Genomic DNA, 22,228 nt, shown 5'->3' with positions numbered 1-22,228 from the left:
TGCCACATCACTCGACTGACGATCAGAAGCAAGCACATTTAGGGGCTTCACACGATTTTGTCGAAACGGCGGATGCGACACCAAATTTCTTAAACTGTATTGTCACTGAGGATTAAACCTGGTGTCTCACGTACGATCCTGAAACGAAACGGCAAAGTATGGAATGGCGTTCTCCGGGATCCCCTCGTCGAAGAAAGGTCAAAGCCGAAATGTCACGCATCAAATTCGCTTTGAAAGAAAAGAGATTTGACGATATAAATGGCATCCAACGAAACATGACGAGGCTTTTGAACACCATCCAAAAGGAAGCCTTCTTGCAAAGTTTCCAGGACATGTATCGCCGATCTCAGCAGTGCATAGTTATGGGAGGGGACTATTTCGAAGGACAGTGAGGTCACTGTCGTGCATTGTTCATCTATATTGATAGTATTTATTCAGGTTATATATAAAAACATACATGCATCCTCAAACGTTCAGTCTGCAATCCTGTATGAATTAACTATGCTAATTTATAATTGTTTATTTGTAACTAGCTGGATGCTCTATTTTCGTTATACGCCTTTTATTTTTAAATAATTAAAAGGGTGGTGATTATTGTTTTAGGAGGAAATACAATTAGACAATCATCCAGTTTATAACACTAATCAAAGAGAATAATGTAAGGGATTCCATATTTCAAAAATGGAGATATCGGCCAAGGAAAGACAAGGACCACGAAGGGCGTGCAAATTGAAAGACTCCCTAGGGCTCCATACCTTATACCGTTGGGGTCGGAAAACAACCAAAGTTGACCAAGGGAGGCTTGATAGGATAGATGAAAGTGAGGAACATGGCACAAGTAAGTGGAAGCAATGAAAGGATTCAGCTAACGGCCACGTGGTCGCCAACTCACGCTCCCACGGGATAAATAATTAAAAACTGAGCATGACTAACGTACCACATACTCCACGTCACACTTATAAACGGTGTCATACGGGCACTACATCACAAAGGAAACTACGTTACGAAAACAAACTCGCTACACGGACACCTCGTCACGCAAACAAAATCGTCACATGGACACCACGTGACGAAAAGGTCATAGATACTTAACGTAAGATAACAATGCGATCAGCTACTTGACACAGTATCTGTTCGTGTTATTTCGGCTAGGCAATAAAAATTTGAAATATTTGAAACAAAATTAATTCCTAACTGCAAGGGGAAAACTTATTTATTTTAGCTAGGCAATAAAAATTGTCTGAAACAAAATTCTTTCCTACTTACAAGGAGCGAAAAAATGTATTTCGAATAGGCAATCTAAATTTTAAATGCATGAAATAAAATTCATTCTTTCGTGCAATGGGGAAATAAACTTGCCTACATGTACCTACGGCATAGATCCTCAAATAGAGGTATCAGATGAAGATGCACTCAGGGGGAAAATATACTCTAATAGTTTTTTTAATGCTATTTGTTCGGGGCGTCGACCTATGAAGATCTTTTGCCCCTACTGTAACAGTTTTTATTTTTTAAGCTAGTGATTTAATGTGCACTAACATATCGCAGGGTTTGGGCGACACAAGGATGGGAAAGATCTAGGATTGAGGTATCGTTCGTGGCTTTAATGTTCAGCTCCGGCATTTGCCTGATGTGAAAATGGTAAAGCACACAAAACCATCTTCAGGGCTGCCGATGGCGAATGGAAATGACGGAAGTGTTGTCAGAAACCGAACATAGTCACGCGCCTGATGGCGGCTTCTGCAAAGCCCCTTATACCAAAAAGCAAATGAAATAGCGTCATACCAAAATGCAATGGCAACTGCATCCATCGAAACCAGTCTTAAATTACAGAAGAAAGAAACTCAAAAGAGAACCTTCAGAAGAGTTAGACGGCAACATTTGGCCTCCGAACCCACAAGTAAACAAGAAATGGAAAACCGTTTTCGAAGAAAGGGACAACCCAGAGTCGGGGTTCGACGGTTACTTTACCTCGATAAAAAGGTTCATATTTCCCGCAGACAACAACAAATAATAAGAATAATAATAAGAAGAAGAATAAGAATCATTGTGTCGGAGGTACTCCCGTCCCGCACATTTAAATTAAGCGCCTTGGAGAATGCTATCTGTAATATAAAACTTGCAACAACTAGCGCAACAAGACTGAACATTTCTCAACAGATGGCACTACTGTAAACTTATATTGTGCCCTTTGGTGTGAAGATAGACTATTAAAATTACTTACTTACTTCCTCTTCATGGATTAGGCTAATAGCCTGTTCCGACCTCAGATTTCATTCCATCTTTTCATATGACAAACAATATCTCTTCTTCCTGTAGGATGGTATTCCAGAGCAAGTTTTGGGATTCTGTCGTTATCCATCCTCAGAACGTGTTTTTTCCAATTTATCCTGTTTTGGAATATTCTTTCATTCATTGAGAATATATTTAATTTTTGTCTTATCTCTTCATTTCGTATTTTATCTTTTAGGGAGTATCCTTTCACTGATCTCATTTCAGATGATTGTATTCATTCCCATAGCTTATTTTATCTGGTAACTCTTCCACTTAAAAACTTACCTCACTCATAAATCTCAGATGAATAACCGGACGGATTCTATGATGACGACAAAGTCAAGATCAAAGGCCAAACGATTTGGAATTAGAGATACATTAAAGTTGGGAACTTGGAACGTGAGAGGCATAAAAGGAAAAGAAGAATAACTGGATAGAGAGTTGGCTAGGAAAGAAATCAGTGTTGCTGTAATTACTGAGACAAAAAAGAAATTACAAGGAACAAAAGAAATTGATAAATACACTATGATTTATAGCGGAGTTCCACAGGATAAAAGAGCTGCAGCAGGAGTCGCAATATTAATAGACAGGAAGTGGAAAAACAAAATAGAAAGTTACACCATTATAAATGAAAGGATTTTGGTGCTGAGGTTGAAGGTAGAGAGAGGGAAATTAACCTTGGTAGCCGTGTATGCTCCTGAAGAAAACAAACAGGAAGAATCTGAACAGTTTTATGAAGTTCTTCAATCAGTGTTGGATAACATATGTAAAAGTGACTTTGTTGTTCTGGCTGGTGATCTCAAGGCTCGAATAGGAAACAAACCAATTGCAGAAATAGTGGGAAATAAAGGTGAACCAACTTTGAATGAAAATGGTAAATAATTGATAGAATTTTCATCCTATAATCAATTAAAAATTACTAACACCTTCTTTGATAAGAAAGATATACATAAATTCACATGGACTGCAAGAGGACAGCGATCAATTATTGACTATATAATGGTCAATAAAAAGTTAGGCCCAGATGTAACAGATGTCAGAGTACATAGAGGCAGCGATTTATATACAGATCATTATCTGGTCATTGCAAAAATCAGAATTCTTGCTAAATGGAGGAAAAGGCTGAATAGAAATAAACACAGAAACCAAGAGATCTATAAGGTATATTTACTACAGGATGATGGAATACAATACTTATATCAAAATCGGCTGCAACAGTATTTAGGTCAGATTCCGACAAGTACTGATATTAACAAAGAATGGGAAATCATAACCTCAGCAATTCAGAGGGCAGCAGATGAAGCCATTGGAGTGAAGAAGAAATTTAGGAGAAAACTGGGCTTAAAATATGGAATAAAGAAATTTCAGAAGCTGTCAAGCAAAAACAAATATTATACCTGAAAATGATACAGCATCGCACCCCACAAAATGAGAAAGAATATAAAAGCAGCAGGAACAAGGTCAAGTCACTAACGAGAAAACTCAAGCAAGAATCATGGGATAGGTTAATAAACTCAATAGAGGACGATATCCATGGTAGGCAAGAGATGGCATATAAGTTAATGAAGCACCTCAACAGTGATAAAAGAGAAACTGCTAATATAAGTGTAATCGAAGAAGAATCGTGGATACAACACTACAAAGAATTGTGGTATAACGGAAAGTATGGAGAGAGTCAGGAAGATCAAGATACAGATATCGACATTGAAGGAATTGACCTAATAGATATAGAAGAACTGTTCTGAAATCTTTCAAAAATAGAAAAGCACCAGGGTTAGACAACATAAATATGGAGTTGTTCAAATATGGTGGGATCATTCTTAAATTTAGAATGTTACATTTAATTAATCTTTGTTGGAAAAGAAGAAATATACCCGAAGAATGGAGAAAAGCTAAAATAATATCACTTTTCAAGAAAGGAAATCGAAGTTTTTGCAGTAACTATCGAGGAATAAGTTTATTAAATGTTGGCTATAAAATATATGCTAAAATAATAAATAATAGACTTAAAATCATTGCACACAATCTCTTATTGGAAGAACAATCTGGATTTAGGAAAGGCAGATCCTGTACAGATAATATATTTAGCCTCAAACAGATACTGGAGAAGAGAAGAGAATTTAATTTGAATACTTATGTCGCTTTTGTCGACTATGAAAAGGCTTTTGATAGGGTAGATAGAGAACAGTTATGGAATATAATGGTAAAAATGGATACCCTTGTTCAAGTTATCCAAAGTCTGTACAAAAGGACGAGAATTGTGTTAGATTTAGGATACAAACTAACGGAAGAAATATTAATTAATCAAGGTGTACGTCAGGGATGCAGCCTCTCTCCAACACTATTCAATATATATATAGATGAAGTAATCAGAAATTGGAAACGAATTGTGCACTCTGGAATAAAATTGAACACAAACACATACATAAATACTATGCTCTTTGCATATGATCAATTTATCCTGCAGGATGATGGAAGATACACTCCAGAAATCAATACATCAGTTAAACACCATTTGTAAAAGTTATAATCTTCGGCTATCCAGAACAAAAACCAAACTTTTAAAATTCTGGAGAAATGTTGTATGTAAAGGTTTCCTAAACTGGAACTGCTGTCTCAAGATGTTAGCCAATGAAAAATTTTGTACATTTCTTTTTCTACCAATCAAAAACCTTCTGGTATTTATTTGATTATCCAATGAGAATTGGGGCTGTGTCAGGGCCTTAGCCCAGAGTTTTCTGGAACTTTCCTCTCGGCTAAAAAAGCTGGCATATTTTCGGACCAGGTTGTCGTATTGATCGCTTCAGTCTAGAGTGTGTTTATAAAGGAGGCAAAGGCGCCTCGTCCATCTTTGAGAGGTCCGCCAGCTCAAGGTAATGCAAGTTCAAGCTTAACTATGTGATAGTCTTTCAAAGCTAGATCGAGGGGAAGGTTTCAAATTTTTAGTAATGTAACTTTATTTTCTAAAATGTAAATTTCAAACTTAAATGTAAATTTCAAACAAGCCGAAAGAACTTAACCGAAATTAGGGAATAGAGAGTGAGGTACCCTCTTGTATTCCCTCTCATCTTAATCTTGAGGTGACTATGATTTTGTAACCTTTAAAATATATATTGTAATTTCTGTAACTTAAATATTTTTCTCCATCTAGTCACCTCAGTAGTGTAGTCTTAGCCTCTGTAACGTCGGGTCAGAAGCCCAAATAGGGTTTTATGCATATAATGCAAACTTCTAGGAGTGCAAGGGTTCACCTCCTTTCCATTTCGGTTTTTGGGCCAGTAATTTAACCTTTTGTTTTTACCGAAGGTCTTGTAGAATGGGTGCTCGCTACATCTGTTAAACTCTATGTCATTTTTTCATGGTAAAGTTATCAGCCTGTTGAGCGTTGTAGACAGTGAATACTGTTTGAAAAAAAACCTACAACCTGTTTTCCAGTCACTGACCGGGTCAGGGATGGGATGAATGAAGCACATATAGGCTGTTATTACAATGGGGTCGCCACTCCCAAGGTGATTTATTAATGAGTGATAAATGCTATGAAATGATAATGGAGAGTGTTGCTGGAATGAAAGATGACAGGGAAAACCGGAGTACCCGGAGAAAAACCTGTCCCGCCTCCGCTTTTCCCAGCACAAATCTCATATGGAGTCACCGGGATTTGAACCACGGTATCCAGCGGTGAGAGGCCGACGCGCTGCCGTCTGAGCCACGGAGGCTCAGTGAATACTGTTTAGTTTTGTAAAATGAAGGTTGCGCCTTTGATAGGCCTGGAAATTTTTCAAATTGATTCCTAAGCGTAAATTGATAGAGCAATAACGCTCTTCTTATTAATGTAAAGGTGGTAATGTAAAGGTTGAATGGTGCCTTCGGAAGGCTCGAATGGTGTAATGTTTGGAAATTAGTCTCCTAGATAATTTCCTGTCCGCCTCTGTGGTGTAGTGGTTAGTGTGATTAGCTGCCACCCCCGGAGGTCCGGGTTCGATTCCCGGCTCTGCCACGAAATTTGAAAAGTGGTACGAGGGCTGGAAAGGGGTCCACTCAGCCTCGGGAGGTCAACTGAGTAGAGGTGGGTTCGATTCCCACCTCAGCCATCCTCGAAGTGGTTTTCCGTGGTTTCCCACTTCTCCTCCAGGCGAATGCCGGGATGGTACCTAACTTAAGGCCACGGCCGCTTCCTTCCCTCTTCCTTGCCTATCCCTTCCACTCTTCCCATCCCTCCACAAGGCCCCTGTTCAGCATAGCAGGTGAGGCCGCCTGGGCGAGGTACTGGTCATTCTCCCCAGTTGTATCCCCGACCAATAGTCTGAAGCTCTAGGACACTGCCCTTGAGGCGGTAGAGGTGGGATCCCTCGCTGAGTCCGAGGGAAAAGCCGAACCTAGAGGGTAAACAGATGATGATGATGATGATGATGATAATTTCCTGCAGAAAAGGTGCTCTTGTCATTTATTATATTACTTTTGTATCACACTGTTGTACCTGAAATCTTGTTTTTCGCTCAGCAAAATTTTTGTTAAAATTTAACAACTGAAAAGAACCAAAGAAAAGGAGAAAGAAGTATAGCTCTAATTTTAAGTTTTTTAATTAATCTTCTGATTGTTTTACATCCACCCATTCATGCCCGCGCCTTCTTTCACCTCTTCGTTTCACAGAATCCCGGAACAATAATAATAATAATAATAATAATAATAATAATAATAATAATAATAATAATAATAATAATAATAATAATAATAATAATAATATAATAATAATAATAATAATAATAATAATGTTATTGGTGTCCGCCTCTGTGGTGTAGTGGTTAGCGTGATTAGCTGCCACCCCCGGAGGTCCGGGTTCGATTCCCGGCTCTGCCACGAAATTTGAAAAGTGGTATGAGGGCTGGAACGGGGTCCACTCAGCCTCGGGAGGTCAACTGAGTAGAGGTGGGTTCGATTCCCACCTCAGCCATCCTCGAAGTGGTTTTCCGTGGTTTCCCACTTCTCCTCCAGGCGAATGCCGGGATGGTACCTAACATAAGGCCACGGCCGCTTCCTTCCCTCTTCCTTGCCTATCCCTTCCTATCTTCCCATCCCTCCACAAGGCCCCTGTTCAGCATAGCAGGTGAGGCCGCCTGGGCGAGGTACTGTTCATTCTCCCCAGTTGTATCCCCGACCAAGAGTCTGAAGCTCCAGGACACTGCCCTTGAGGCGGTAGAGGTGGGATCCCTCGCTGTGTCCGAGGGAAAAAGCCGACCCTGGAGGGTAAACAGATGATGATGATGATGATGATGATGATGATAATGTTATTGGTTGTACGCCCCACTAACTACTTCAAAAGTTTTCGGAGACGCCGAGGCGCCGGAATATTGTTTCGCAGGAGTTCTTTTACGTGCCGGCAAATCTACCGACACGAGGCTGAAGTATTCGAGTACCTTCAAATACCACCAGACTGAACCAGGACTGAAATGGGCAATTGTTGGAAAGAGGAAAACACTGGATTTGTGATAAGAATTTTAAAGTGCTTCCTAAAATTATGACCACCGGGCGAGTTGGCCATGCGGTTAGGGGCGCGCAACTGTGAGCTTGTATCCGGGAGATAGTGGGTTCGAATCCCACTGTCGGTAGCGCTGAAGATGGTTTTCCGTGGTTTCCCATTTTCCTACCAAGAAAATGCTGGGGCTGTACCTTAATTAAGGCCACGGCCGGTTCCTTCCCACTCCTAGCCCTTTCCTGTTCCATCGGCACCATAAGACCTATCTGTGTCCTTGCGATATAAAGCAAATTGTAAAAATAAAGTTTATGACCCAATTGTACACCTGTCAAGAAAAAGGCCGCCTTTGAACAATGGATATACCCTAAATCCCACTTCGGATCGCGGTGCTGTTACAAGATGCGTGCGCTTATCTCGTTGAACAGCGCTATAGCGCCCGTTTAGTCAGTTCGAGCCCTATTCAAGTTGTTATTTTCATTGTGTTATCCTTGTTTAGCGATATAAATAGGGTTGGAACAATACAACTGTATAATATTAGTGTTAGTTTCTTCTTCTGGTCGGAGATGTTAACTGTGTAGGCTTAATATTCCTAGTTCGGAGACTAGGCGTTTGTGCTTGTCTCAATACACTCTTCTTCATACATACATACATACATACATACATACATACATACATACATACATACATAACACACCATACTACCGAACATGGTGTCCAGCTCCATGGCTAAATGGCTACCGTGCTGGCCTTTGGTCACAGGGGTCCCGGGTTCAATTCCCGGCAGGATCAAGAATTTTAACCGTCATAGGTTAATTCCGCTAACACGGAGCCTGGGTGTACAGTACGTGTCGTCTTCATCATCATTTCATCCGCACCACGTCACAACTATGTGCGTCAAATTAAAAGACATGCACCTGACGAGAAGAAAAATGTCCTTCGCACTAACAGCCATACGTCAGTTCATTTTTACCAACTATTGAAATGCGCTACAGTAAATGCATACCTCCATATAGGGTTAGCGTCAGCAAAGGTATCCAACCGTAAAACTAGGCCTAATCCACCCCCTACGCTGACTCCAGATAATTGGGAAGACAATACTGTATGTTGAATAAAAAGGAGAAAAAGAAGACGCAGAAGAATGTAAATGATTTATTGTGCACATTCATCTACAGCTTGGATAATACAGCTGGTTACAGTGATCTTTTCTGAATGGGCAGTTTTTCTTTTCCTTAACAAGCTTCTCGATATTTGCATGTAATGACTGCGAAATATTTAATCTAACACTGCATGTTAGTTATGATCTGACAAAAAACTTCTTGCTGTGGACTTGGCAAGTTTCAGGAGTGAAAATATTGCTCCCACACGCACGTCGATCGAAACATACGAGTATATAATACTGTATTTGATCAACTAATGTATACACTCTAGGGACAACTTTGAGCTCCTCTCTCGACATCACACAAAATAAAAACGTCACGACTCATTGAACTATAGCAAAGTGGTGCTAAACATTTCAACAGTACCGAAAAAAATGTCATAATAAACCCCCACCGCCAACCATGCCAGTATAACCACTGATAAGCACCTCACACTCGCACTCCTTAGCTGAGTGGTCAGCGCTTCGGCTTTCGATCCTCGAGATCACGGGTTGGATTTCCGACCAGATCTAAGTATTTGTCTTAAGCGGCTAATTCCCCTGGTTTGGGAACCGAGGGTTTGTACTGTCCCCAGGAAACCTGCAACTCATATGCCGCACACAAAACACGCAGTTTCTATAATACGGCAAACGCCATTTAACCCTCGTAGGAGGGTCTGCCTATAATCTCACAAGGCTGGTAAAAGCCAAAGAAATTATTATTATTATTATTATTATTATTATTATTACTATCATCATCATCATCACCATCATCTGTTTACCCTCCAGGTTCGGTTTTTCCCTCGGACTCAGCGAGGGATCCCACCTCTACCGCCTCAAGGGCAGTGTCCTGGAGCTTCAGACTCTTGGTCGGGGGATACAACTGGGGAGAATGACCAGTACCTCGCCCAGGCGGCCTCTTCTGCTATGCTGAACAGCGACCTTGTGGAGGGATGGGAAGATTGGAAGGGATAGGCAAGGAGGATGGAAGGAAGCGGCCGTGGCCTTAAGTTAGGTACCATCCCGGCATTCGCCTGGAGAAGTGGGAAACCACGGAAAACCACTTCCAGGATGGCTGAGGTGGGAATCGAACCCACCTCTACTCAGTTGACCTCCCGAGGCTGAGTGGACCCCGTTCCAGCCCTCGTACCACTTTTCAAATTTCGTGGCAGAGCCGGGAATCGAACCCGGGCCTCCGGGGTTGGCAGCTAATCACGCTAACCACTACACCACAGAGGCGGACTTATTATTATTATTATTATTATTATTATTATTATTATTATTATTATTATTATTATTATTATTATTATTACCGAGCTCGATAGCTGCGTGCATTCGCTTAAGTGCGGCCAGTATCCAGTATTCGGGAGATAGTAGGTTCGAACCCCACTGTCGGCAGCCCTGAAAATGGTTTTCCGTGGTTTCCCATTTTCACACCAGGCAAATGCTGGGGCTGTACCTTAATTAAGGCCGCGGCCGCTTCCTTCTAACTCCTAGCCCTTTCCTGTCCCATCGTCGCCATAAGACCAATCTGTGTCGGTGCGACGTAAAGCAACTAGCAAAAAAATATATTATTATTATTATTATTATTATTATTATTATTATTATTATTATTATTATTATTATTATTATTATTATTATTATTATTATAGTACCGGAGATACACCGACTCCGTGTCCGACTCGTTGACTGAATGCTCAGCGTACTGGCCTTCATTCAGAGGGTCCCGGTTAATTCCAATGGATCGGGGGTTGGGTGTGTGTGGTGTATTCAACATTAGAAATCATCCTAGGTAGGCCCTCATCTTCACAGACATGCAGGTCGCCTAATAGGCCGTCTACTAGAAAGAGACCTGCACCAGGCCTCTTCGGAGGCCATACGCCATTAGTATTATACCGACTCCATACATTCAAACTAAGCTCCTCTTAGAAGGCCATCTGTTATATGAACAGTGAAACTAATTTCTGAATAACTTTCGGACTTTACCGTCAGATGTCTCTACCGTCGCTGATGTGCTCCCTCTGACGCGATGATAAACATCAATTTTCGAAGTAATTTTGTTGTGTCAATGTTTTCAAAACTGAAATGTTTGTATATTGTCTTTGGTGTTCTAAGGTTAGTAGCACTTCTATCTCTTTCCGCCTGCTTAAAAATTTTAGCCAATCACAAATTTCGGAATTTAATTTTGTAACCAATCAAAACTGTGGGTGTGTACAGGGCTTCGGCCCAGAGAATTCTGGAACCTTCCTCTCCGCTATAAAAGCTGGGACATTTTGGGCCATGTCGTCTTTCGATCGCTCCAGTCAAGAGGTTTAGTGTGTGTCCATAGAGGAGGCAGGGGGCTTGCCTCGTCCATCCCCGGAAGGCCCACCAGTTCGAGGTAATGGCAGACATCTTTTAATCATGTAATAGTCTCAGAAAGCTAACCCGAGGGGAAGGTTTCAAAATCTTTCTTCATGTAATCTTTCAATGTAAATTTTCAATCAGGTCTCAGACCTTCGTCTAACTTAGGGAATAAAGAGTGTGAACCTTCTTGTATTCCCCTTCAACTTGGTATTGAGGTTGCTATGATTTCGTAAAGTTTAAAACTTCCTTCTTGCAATTTAAAACTTTTTCTCCATCTAGTCACCTCCGTAGTATAGGCTTAGCCTCTGTAACTTCGGGCCATAAGCCCACATAGGATTTTAGTATTTCCAAGTGAATTTCAAAGGAGTGCAAGGGTTCTCCTCCTAACATTTTGATTTTCGACCAATAACTTTAACCTTTTCTTTTTAACTAAGACCATGTAGAATGGGTAGGTAATGTTCCTGTTAAAGTTAACCATTCTTATTGAATTTCTTGTTTAAAAGTATCTTAGACTGTTGAGCGGATGAGATAGTGTCTACTGTTTGTTTTTTGTAAAAGTTAGATTGTGCCTTGGACAGGCTTTAATCTTGTAAATTTTGGAGGACTAATTGAATGGAGCAGTGGTGCTCTTGTAAAATGTGTAACTTGGGAGCTTCAAGCTCATTCTGATAAATCGTTGTTTGATTGTTCTAGGCCTTCCTAATATTGTAACTCAGGCTCACGGGCTAATCTTTATCTATCCAAGTTGTTATTGTTTAACAAAGTTTAAAATCTGAAAAGAAGCAAAAAACGAGGAAATGAATAAAATTTCGAATATTAGAGTTTTAAATTGTACTCTGCTCTTTTCTCTGTCCACCCATTCATGCCCGCACCTTCTTACACTTCTGTGTTCCACATAATTCCCGGAAAAATTATTATTATTATTATTATTATTATTATTATTATTATTATTATTATTATTATTATTATTATTATCATCTCACCTAATCCTCTATCGAAACTTCTCAAATCTCAATTCCAATTAGTTTGTCATCTCACTGGTACACAAGCTTATTCTTCTTCTTTTTCCTCTTCTTCACACACCGAGCGAGTGGCCGTGCGGTTAGGGTCACACGACTGTGAGCCTGCATTCGGGAAATGGTGGGTTCGAATCCACCTTTCGCACCCCTGAAGATGGTTTTTCATGGTTTCCCATTTTCACACCAGGAAAATGCTGGAGCTGGACCTTAATTAAGGCCACGGTCACTACCTGTTGCCTGTTACCAGCGTCTACTTCTACTTCTACTCCACAGTGTATCAACTCTTCCTATTCTTCGAACGCCAAATTGTCCGTCAAGTCCTTTGCCTCCCTCCCCGCTTCCACGCAAATGGCATCAAGTCATCTTTTCATTCCCCAAACTTGACTCATACGTCCCACTCCTACTACCAAGTTAAATCGCATTCCAAATCCCCATCCTAATGAACCTCCTTGGAAACCTTTTTAAAAGATCCGTTGTTTATTCCATCTTCTCTTCGCTACAACCGTTCCCTAAAAGAACCCACCTACTGGCTCCCTGTATAACAAGACTATGTTGGGGTACAACCTTCCACAACCCCTCTACAAGCTAATATTAATGTGAAACTGAACGAGGCAATGAGGGTCATCACTGGCACTGTAAGATCAACCCCCACCCTATGGATATCTGTCTTATCAAACATTGCCCTTCTACACAGCAGGAAAGCGACCAAAGCATTTCTTTTCAAGAACACTGCACCAAAAATTCATGCTTGTAGAGAGGTTTCAAGGATTCGCGGTTAAAATCACGTAAACCGATATGGATCGATCTACAAGCATCGAAATCTTTCAATGGAGACATTCAATAGAATGTCGGAAATAAATTACATTTCATAACGCCCACCATATCCAGGATCGTGTCAGAAAAGTTGAGGGCTAAAAACATTCCCGCCACGAATGGACTACATTAATGCGAATTTCAACAGGTTATGGGGCACGTGATTTCATGTTCCAAGAAAGGGGCCACCTGCGATTGTGGTGCAGAAGAACTAACAATGACACACATTGCAGAGAACTGTCCATTTAGAGCTTTCAGAGTCTTTCCACATGGTGACAACAAATGCTCAAATCTGGATGTGGATGTTTTATGTTAATACTTTAGCCCGAAGACTGGTTGGACCCTGAAAAAGTGGTTCAAGGTGATAATAGTAATAATAATAATAATAATAATAATAATAATGTCCTAGGAATCAACCTGGGAGGCGTTTTAGTGACCCCGGCGAATGGGAGTCAAACGCGTTGTTGCAGTCATCTGCAATATGTCCGGCTCCATGGCTAAATGGTTAGCGTGCTGGCCTTTGGTCACAGCGGTCCCGGGTTCGGTTCCCGGCATGGTCTGGCATTTTAACCATACACACATACTCATCATTATAGACCGTTATGCCTTTTAGCGTTCAGTCTGCGAGCCTCTGTGAATTACTACACGTCGCCACGATCCTCTATTTGCAACTAGTGCTGCGGCATGATTTAGTTCTATACCTCTTATCTTTAAATCGTTAGAAACTGAATCTAAACATCGTCGTCTTGGTCTCCCTCTACTTCTCTTACCCTCCACAACAGAGTCATTATTCTCCTAGGTAACCTATCCTCCTCATTTCGCCTCACATGACCCCACCATCGAAGCCGGTTTATGCGTAAAGCTTCATCCATCGAGTTCATTCTTAACTTAGACTTTATCTCCTCATTCCTAGTACACTCCTTGTTCCCACCTGTTTGTACCAGCAATCATTCTCGATACTTTCGTGTCTGTTACTTCTAACTTGTGAATAAGATATCCTGAGTCCACCCAGCTTTCGCTCCCATAAAGCAAAGTTGTTCTGAAAAAAGACCGATGTAAAGATAATTTGGTCCGGGAGCTGACTTCCTTCTTACAGAATAATGTTGATCGCAACTGCGAGCTCACTGCTCACTGCACGTTGATTCATCTCACTTACTACATTACCATCCTGGGAGAACACACATCCCAAATACTTGAAATTATCGACCTGTTCCACCTTTGTATCACCAAGCTTCCATTCAATTCTGTTGAATTTCTTACCTACTGACATCAATTTAGTCTTCGAGAGGCTAATTTTCATATCATACTCATTGCACCTATTTTCAAGCTACAAGATATTAGACTGCAGGCTTTCCGCACAATCTGCCATTAAGACCACGTCGTCAGCATAGGCCACACTGTTTACTACATTTCCACCTAACTAAATCCTTCCCTGCCACTTTATACCTTTCAGCTACGAACAACAAAACTCTGTAAGTATCCTGAACCAAGAACTCATTGTACCATCAATTCTCACTGAAGCCCAATTGTCAACATAAATGCCTTTGATTGATTTTAATAATCTACCTTTAATTCCATAGTCCTCCAGTATGGTGAACATCTTTTCCCTCGATACCCCGTCATATGCTTTCTCTAGATCTACGAAACATAAAAACAACTGCCTATTCCTCTCGTAGCATTTTTCAATTGCCTGGCGCATACTGAAAATCTGATCCTGACAGCCTCTCTGTGGTCTGAATCCACACTGGTTTTCATCCAACTTCCTCTCAACCACTGATTGCACCCTCTCTTCCAAGATTCCAGTGAATACTTTGCCTGGTATACTAATCAGTGAGATACCTCGATAGTTGTTGCAATCCTTCCTGTTCCCTTGCTTATAGATAGGTGCAATTACTGCTTTTGTCCAATCTGAAGGTACCTTACCAACACTCCATGCTAATCTTACTACTCTATAAGGCCATTTCATCCCTCCCTTCCCACTACACTTCACCATTTCAGGTCTTCTTCTTTTGCTACCGATTTTTCCCACACCTGTGGGGTCGCAGGTGCGAACTGCGTTGCACATGTGAATTTGGCCCTGTTTTACGGCCGGATGACCTTCCTGACGACAACCCTACATGGAGGGATGTAATCAGCATTGCGTGTTCCTGTGGTAGTTGAAAGTGTAGTGTGTTATGTGAATCTGATGAGGAGAGTGTTGGGACGGACACATACACCTAGTCCCCGAGCCAAAATAATCAGAACCGATTAAAATCCCCGACTCTGCCGGGAATCGAACCCGGGACCCTCTGAACCGAAGGCCAGTACGATGATCATTCAGCCAACGAGTCGGACTTCACCATTTCAGGTCTAATTTCATCTATTCCTGCTGCTTTATGACAATGGAGTATGTTTAGCATCCTTTCCACCTCCTCAAGCGTAATTTCCCCTGCATCATTTTCCTCCTCCGCATGAGCTCCGTTGTTCGCGACACCATCTTGAAGATTTCCTTTTACGTTGAGAAGATTTTCAAAATATTCCCTCCACCTGTCCAGTGATTCCCTGGGATCTATTACGAGTTCACCTGAATTACCCAAAACAATGTTCGTTTCCTTTTTCCCTCCCTTCCTAAGATTCTTTATTACTGTCCAGAAAGATTTCCCTGCTGCTTGACCTAGCCTTTCCAGGTTATTACCAAAATCTTCCCATGACTCCTTTTTGGATTCAGCAACTATTTGTTACTCTCTGTTTCTTTCATCTATGTACAATTCCCTGTCTGCATCAGCCCTTGTTTGGAGCCATTTCTGATAAGCCTTCTTTTTATGTTTACAAGCTGCTTTCACTTCATCATTCCACCAAAATGTTCGCTTTTTCCCATCTTTACACACAGTTGTTCCTAGGCATGCCCTTGCTGTTGCTAATACAGCATCCCTCTATGCCACCCATTCTCTTCCTATATCCTGAAGCTGCTTTTTGTCTCCACTGTTCGGAACTTCCTACTAATTATATCCATGTACTTCTGCCTAATTTCCTCGTCCTGGAGATTTTCTACCCTTATTCGTTAACAGACGGATTTCACTTTCTCTATCCTAGGCCTCGAGATACTTATTTCACTACAGATCAGATAGTGGTCCGTTTCATAGAAAAATCCCGAAAAACCCATACATTCCTAACAGATTTCCGGAATTCGAAGTCGGTTAAGATATACTCTATTATGGATCTGGTACCCCAAACCTCCCATGTGTAGCGGTGAATAGCCTTATGCTTGAAGAATGTATTCGTAACAGCTAAACCCATACTAGCACAAAAGTCCAGCAAACGCTTCCCATTTCCATAAGCTTCCATATCTTCCCCACATTTACACTCACTCTTTCGTATCCTTCAGTTCTATTTCTAACTCTCGCAATGAAATCGCCCATTAGCACTATCCTATCCTTGCTTTTGACCCTGACTACGATGTCACTCAATGCTTCATAAAACTTTCATCCTCATCTGCGCCCTCATATAATGAATACACTGAGACAATTCTCGTCCTAATTCCTCCAACTGCCAAATCTACCCATACCATTCGCTCGTTTACGTGTCTAACGGAAACTATGTTACGTGCAATAATATTCCTGATGAACAGCCCTACCCCAGACTCTGCCATTCCCTTTTTTACACCTGACAAGTATACTTTATAATATCCTATATCTTCTTCGTTATCTCCCCTTACCCGAATATCACTTACTCCCAGCACATCCAGATGCATCATCTTTGGATGACTCAGCCAGTTCTAATTTATTTCTTCCGTAAGCCCCATTAATATTGATAGCTCCCCGTCGAATTCCATTTCGTTCGCCAAGTTGTTTCCAAGGAGTCCCTCGCCTGTCAAATGAGAGTGGGACTCCGTTACTCCCATAGGTCCGAGACTTGCTTAAAATGTTCTGAGCTAGGTAAATTCATGAAGCAGGATGCTACCCTACTTACACATGGTCCAAGTGAGCATCTCTCATTTAACGGGTTAGGTACCACTGATAGATTTTATAGCCCTAGTCGCCTGAGCACAAGGAAGGCCATGACTCAGAATATGTCCGAGATGCCCACTCCCAATCCGTAGCGACTGGTATACCGACTCTCAGGACCACTTACTAGGCCACTCAGCCGTTGCCCATGGTTCATGAACTAGGACGTGATTACAGTAATCCACACCATGAACCATCATTGGTTAATTTTGCTGGCACAGCGGCTGAGTGTATATGTCATCTTCTTCATCATTTCATCCTCATCACGTCGCCCAGGTCACCTACGGGCATCAAATCAAAAGATCTCTACCTGGTGAGCCGAACATGTCCTCGGACACTCCCGGCACTACAAGCCATACGTCATTTCATTTCATGAAAATATTGGATTCAGAAAGAGAATCAAACTGGCATCGTTCACTCCAACTCCACCACATAATCTGCAAGAAGCGCCCCTGTTAAGCCGAGCAACCAAGTGGAAGGTCACTGAACCTATGTGCTGCGAGTTTCGAGGGTTACAATCTTGATAGTAACAACTCGTTGTCTTCGGATGACCAAACCTACACACTTGTGTGATAAACTGTGCTCCATATGAATTACAAACTTAATAAAGATAGAACCCCAGGTGTTAATCAACCTTACGCTGCTCGTGATGGGGTATGGAAGTCGTCGGACTCTGGGAAACCTGCACCTTCATGGAACTAATATAAACCACAAAAGGAACGTCACATCCCTAGCAATGGCAATATAAATTCCTAGATCAAAACAGGGAAACATCAACACACATATGAAGTTCTGAATGGCAGGAAACAGTCCTACAAGAGAGACTACATTTCAGAACCAAGATTCCATGAAGTCTCAAGGATATAGAATATATAAGGGACAAGTGGTAAGAGGTATGGAGAACGAACCCTTCCTTGGAACAGGCTTCGCAGTACATCGCAGATCGGTTTCTAACCATACTTGACTTGTCCTCACGCTATGACAGAACCTCTGTAATATCCTTTAGATACAACAATTGCGGATACTCCCGGGTTAAATTCCACGCTCCTACCAATAACTCTAACATAAAATCCCCACAGAGTAAATACCGGTCCTGGGACACACTCAACGGAACCCTAGGCAAGGTCCAACGTCATTTACGACGACACTGCTAGGAAATTTTAACATCCAGATCGGGAGAGACATGAAATATCGGAAGATTGTCTGTAGATACCTGTCCATAAGAGAACCAATAAGAATGGGGAACGCTCAGTGAGCCTATGTAGCAAATTTAGACTATTCTTGATGTCCACAGCCTCCAAACATCCATCCAAGAAGGCCAAGGCGTGACGTAGCCGCAGCGTACACAGCATGATGGACGAGTTCCAGATCGGCGACGAAGCAATAGACAGGCAGCACCACTGTGATATTTTAAGAACGTCAAGGAGCTAAGGGGTAAGAACAGCGACTCCGATCACTACCTGTCCCTGGTTAAAACGAATCTGAAATGCTAAAATTAAGACCAAACCGTGAACTTTACCAACACCAAGATAACCTCACAAATGCCATCAGGAAAAGACGACTGGCTTTCGAAAGATACCTTTAAGGAATGGACCCCCATAGACTGTCCAATAATATCTTCAAAGTAACCAACAAGGGTAAAGCCACTGCATTCCTTTCGGTCAAGCAGCGAGAGAAGGATCTATCATAATATTAATCAGGGAGAAACAACTAACTACTGTTTAACTATAAAAAGCAGGCAGTTCCTAATATCCCTTACAGAAGCTAATCATAATGAGAACAGGAAATGGTCCGAAGAACGCAAGATAGAGCACAGTAAGAAAATGAAGGATTACTTGGACAACAAAAAAGCTCAAGGTACCAACACAAAAGCAGCCGCCATCCCACCACCAGGAACATCAAAAGCAGCAAACAACAACACAACTAAAACATAAACACCGAGGTCCACAAACGGCCCAAACGAACTGCTACTACTACTAACAATAATAATAATCATCATCATCATCATGAACCAGCTCCAGTTTCCCGGATGCGGTGAATGAGCGCTCTTCATTTACTTCTGTCTAGGTAGAGGTTTTCTTCCATAACCCGCTCCAAATCCAGACCTCGTCCTGCTAGATCATTTCTAATCTGATCGATCCATCTCTTCCTTGGCCAACCTCTTGATCCTTCGCCTTCGAGTTCCTTCTCAAACCCCAGTCTAGCAGTTTTTTATGGGTCCATTCTTTTGAGATGACCAAACCATTTCAAGCCTGGCTTCGACACAGACCGTATCTCGTCGTTTCTTATTTTGTCCCTCCTCATTTTCTGAATCATAGTTCGTGAGAACTTCATTTCCACTGCTTGTAGATTACTGATGTTTCTGTTTGTTTGGATGCAGGTTTCCAGACTGTTCGTGGTAACTGGTAGATAAAAGCTCCTGTAGAATACTAATTTTGAACTTAATGGAACTTGCTTATAACAAAGGAGTTTTCTCACAAGATGATAAAGGTGTGCTCCATTCTGTGCTCTACTAGTGATTTCTGTAGATAGTCGGTTATCTGTTGTTACTACACTGCCCCAAGAGAACGGAACTGATATACTTGATCCAACTTCGATCCATCTAGAGTGATGTTAGTACGGATGTTTTTTCGACTAACAGGTAACACTGCTGTTTCGGACTTGCTTATCTTGAGAACAAATTGCTTGAATATAGCATTCCAGTCGTTCAGCTTCTGTTGCACTTCAGCCTCACTATCACCCCATATTACCACATCATCTGCAAAGGCAAGAGCAGGGCCTCTCAAACGCCCAAAATCTCACGCGTGCAGACAGCAGCGCAGAGTTCCTGTGCACAGTGCATCGATCCCGCTCGGCTCGGGTCGGACCAACGCTCTGTCTCTGGGCTACTCGGCTAAGCTTGGCTCAACTCGGCTCGGATTTGGAGCTCTACGGAGCAAGTGAGGAAGAGGGGGACAGGGGGAGCAAGCGAGACAGGCGTTGGAAAAGAGAGATACAGCGCTATTGCTCCAAATCGAGGAGTGGGGTTCTGCACTCTGGTCAACCAAGCGAAGTCGTCTTTTGCACTGTGCACAGTGCATGCACCCTGAGAGGCCCTGGGCAAGAGCTTTAAACACAGAGTTGTTGTTGAATTTCTTAACACTTTTTATTATTTCATACATTACAATGATGAACAAAAGTGGGGATAATACGCTGCCTTATTTTACACCCTTCCTAGTCTCAAACCACTCAAACCACACTTATTCAACATGGCGCCAACTGCTGCTGTTGTGTGAAACGCCTCTCCAGTAATCTCGTTAATTAGCAAGATTAACAGCCAACAAGTGCCATTTGTGACTTTCTCAGTGTAACTAAACTGTCATTGACCTGAAGCATCATTCAGTATGTCCGCGAAAGAAGGTATTCGTCGTGTAGCGTCTATTGAAGATGTTATGAAGGACTTCCAAGGCCGCTTGGAACACGTCGCAAGCTGCACCTGCCGCGCGGATGAGCTGCAGCGGCTAAAGGCTGAGTTCTCCCAGTTCCAAGAAAAGGTGTCTAGTGAGCTGAAAGACATAACAAAAAAACTGGAATTTACTGAACAGCGCCTCGAACAACAGGCCGAACTGCTTGATGAAGCTGAACAGTACAGTCGGCGGAACTGCTTAGTGCTGCATGGTATTCCAGAGGAGCCGGCAGAGAACGTTTACGATAAAGTTATCAACACGACGAAGGGCAAGTTAAATGTAGATATAACTATGTCTGATATAGATCGTTGCCATCGTTTAGGAGTGCTAAAACGAACCACAGCTCAGGTTGTTGCTACGGGTAAGCGCCCTATAATTATAAAGTTCGTGCGTTACCATGACCGGGACAGAGTTTGGAGGGCCAAGCGGCTGTTAAAAGGAACTGGCCTTCTACTGACTGAATCCCTGACAGGTATCAGAAAAACTATTCTAAACAGGGCACGTGATCACTTCGGACTCCGGCGGGTGTGGACACAGGACGGCCGCATTGTTGTTTTGAAAGACAATGGACAGAAAATGTTTGTTAGCAGCATGGCACAATTAATAAGCCTTATGTGAGCGACGAGATTGACTAGGAAAAACAATGAGTGATATAATAGCGTATAATGTTTGTGTATGTGATAGTGTGTGTGAGAGTGATTGTGTAAATATTTCTGGAGGTGCTTATGAAACAACTAGGGTGAGTAGTTTGAATTTTCTGTTGACAATGGCTAACGTAAATGAGTCAATTATTTATACCGAACAGCATGTCCGTGATGTCATTGACCCTATCCCTCTTCATTGTCGTCCGCCTTCACCCTTACCTTCCCCTTCACCAGCTGTGGCAGGAGACATTCTTAAGGAAATGTTAGCTCCCCACCAACAATATTTTTAGTGTTGTCATATCAATGCACAATCGCTTCTTTGTCACTTTGACGAAATACAGGCTCTATTTAGTAACAGTAACTTGCATTGTATTTGTGTAACAGAGACATGGTTACAGCAGTCACTCAAATCTGATCTCGTAAAGCTGAATAACATGACGTTACATCGCCTAGATCGTTTAAATCGTGTAGGGGGCGGTTGCGCTATATATTGCCGTAGCGACTTAAAAAGTAAAATAATTATGACCTCAGATCCTAAGACTCCATTTCCACCTGAATTCATGTTTGTTGAACTCTTGGTTAATAATCAAAAACTACTGATCGGAGTGGTATACAAGGCGCCGGACATACAACATATATCTGACCTAGAAGTGGCATTATCGAAGTTAACTCCGCTGTACGAAAACATAATCATTCTTGGTGACTTCAATACTAATCTCCTAGTTACAAGTAACGAATCAACATACTTACAAAACCTATTCCATGGCATGGATTACAATATACTGACACTAGACGCGACTAACCATGTTCACAGAATAAACCACACGTCTCACACACTGATTGACCTTATTATAACAAACAATCCGCAGAAAGTGGTAAAACATGGACAGCTTGCTGTACCAGGTATTTCGACCCACGATCTCATATACTTATGTTACTCTCTCAAGGCACTAAAGTACAAAACCAGGTACATAATGCGAAGAGACTTCAAGCATTTTAATACTGAGATAATACGAAATGAAGCATATCAATTGCCGTGGAATGACATTCTACTGACTAATGACATTGATGATAAGGTTGACAGACTGAACTCTT

At 41.7% G+C, this 22,228-nt stretch overlaps 1 protein-coding gene across 1 annotated transcript in view; it reads right to left on the bottom strand.

Annotated features, from left to right (window-relative positions):
* LOC136874801 (uncharacterized) overlaps positions 1 to 22,228 on the bottom strand; it is a 134,655-nt gene that overhangs the window by 56,809 nt on the left and 55,618 nt on the right. The gene's annotated exons all lie outside the window — the stretch shown is intronic.

Source organism: Anabrus simplex, chromosome 5 (genome assembly GCF_040414725.1).
Source record: "Anabrus simplex isolate iqAnaSimp1 chromosome 5, ASM4041472v1, whole genome shotgun sequence".
Classification (NCBI taxonomy): Eukaryota; Metazoa; Arthropoda; class Insecta; order Orthoptera; family Tettigoniidae; genus Anabrus; species Anabrus simplex.
This window is presented reverse-complemented; position numbering and strand designations above follow the sequence as displayed.